Genomic DNA, 1,918 nt, shown 5'->3' with positions numbered 1-1,918 from the left:
TGTAATTCACCTCCTCAATGGTGGGTTGATCAGGATCATAAGCTTCTACTTCAGAAGAAGCTTCCTGAGTACTGCCAGCTGTAGCCTGCATTCTACTCAAATGCTGAGAGATCATATTGACCTACTGGGTCAAGATCTTGTTCTGAGCTAATATGGCATTCAGAGTGTCAACTTCAAGAACTCCTTTCTTCTGAGGGATCCCATTGTTCACAGGTTTTTTCTTAGAAGTAGACATGAATTGGTTGTTTGCAACCATCTCAATGAGTTCTCTTGCTTCTGCAGCATTTTCTTCAAGTGGAGTGATCCACCTGTAGAGCTGTCCAATGATATTTTTGACATCTCAGACAGACCATCATAGAAAATTCCTAGGATAGACCATTCTGAGAGCATGTCAGGAGGACATCTCCTGATCAGTTGCTTGTATCTTTTCCAAGCTTCATAGAGGGATTCATCTTCTTTTTGTCTGAAGGTTTGAACTTTTACTCTGATTTTGCTCATCTTTTGAAGAGGGAAGAATTTGGCCAAAAAAGCATTGACTAGCTTCTCCCAATAGTCTAGGCTCTCTTTAGGTTGAGAATCCAACCATATTTTAGCTTTGTCTCTAACAGCAAAGAAAAAGAGCATAAGTCTGTAGTTCTCAGAATCCACTCCATTGGTCTTAACAGTGTCACAAATCTACAAGAATTTTGACAGGAATTGGTGTGGATCTTCTAGTGGAAGTCCATGGAACTTACAATTTTGTTGCAAAAGAGAGACTATCTGAGGCTTAAGCTCAAAGTTGTTAGCTCCAATGGCATGTACATAGATGCTTCTGCCATAGAAATCAGAGGTAGGCATGGTGAAGTCACCAGGAACCTTTCTTGCCCCTCCTTCATGATTAGGCTTGGATGCCATGTCTTCACCTTCCTATTCGAAAATTTTTTAAAGGTTTCTTCTGGAGTGTTTTGCTTTAATTTGTTGTAAGCTCCTCCTTAAAGTTCTCTCAAGTTCAGGATCAAGATTAAAGAGAGGCTCTTTATCCCTGTTCCTGGTCATAAACAAGAAAACACAGATATAACAAGAAAGGAAGCTTCTATGCCAGAGGACAGAGAATTCCCAGTGAGATGTGAGGGATAAAAGAAAGAAGAATGAAGATAGAAGAAGAGAGAAAAGAATTCGAATAAAGAGATGAGGAATTTTGAAAATTAGAAGTAAAAGAGAAACAAGAATTAAAATATTTTTGTTTTTATTTTTTATTTATTTATTAAATTCGAAAATAGAAGCTAATTAATTAAAAAGATTTGAAATTTAAATGATGAATGTTCGAAAATAGAAGAGAGAGATAGAAGAGAATTTTCAAAAATAGGAGAGAGAAGAATTATTTAAGAAGTTTTGAAAAAGAAGAGAGAGAAAACAACTAACTAATTAAGAAAGATTTGAAAATAAGATAAGATAAAAGATTAGAAAAGATTTGATTTTGAAAATATTTGAAAAAGTCAACAAGATAAGATAAGAATTGAAAAGATTTGAAAAAGATTTAATTTTAAAATTTGAAAGAAGATAAGATAGAAAAGATAAGATCAATTAGGTAAGAAAGATAAGATAAGGAAGTTAAGAGAAGATAAGTTTTAAATTAAATTAAAAAGATTTGAAATTTGAATTGTGAATTTGAAACAAGATAAGATAAAGATTTGAAAAATATTTGATTTTTGAAAATGTTTGATTTTTAAAATTTGAAATTTGAAATTTAAATTTTGAATTTTAGAATTGAACTTTAAAATTTGAATTTGAAATAAGATAAGATAAGTGATGAGCGGATAATTTATACCCTTTTTGTCATTGTTTTTACATGGTTTTTAGTATGTTTTAGTTACTTTTTATTATATTTTATTAGTTTTTATTCAAAAATCACATTTTTGAACTTTACAATGAGTTTGTG

General features: G+C 31.9%; 1 non-coding gene across 1 annotated transcript; it reads left to right on the top strand.

Moving 5' to 3' along the window:
• The first annotated feature begins 383 nt into the window (after window positions 1–383).
• LOC148576377 (small nucleolar RNA R71) lies at window positions 384–492 on the top strand. Its single transcript, XR_015903872.1, has one exon. It is a non-coding gene; the product is annotated as a small nucleolar RNA R71 (small nucleolar RNA).
• The last annotated feature ends 1,426 nt before the right edge of the window (window positions 493–1,918 follow it).

Source organism: Arachis ipaensis, chromosome B1 (genome assembly GCF_059453495.1).
Source record: "Arachis ipaensis isolate K30076 ecotype BB chromosome B1, ASM5945349v1, whole genome shotgun sequence".
NCBI classification, from domain to species: Eukaryota; Viridiplantae; Streptophyta; class Magnoliopsida; order Fabales; family Fabaceae; genus Arachis; species Arachis ipaensis.
This window is presented reverse-complemented; position numbering and strand designations above follow the sequence as displayed.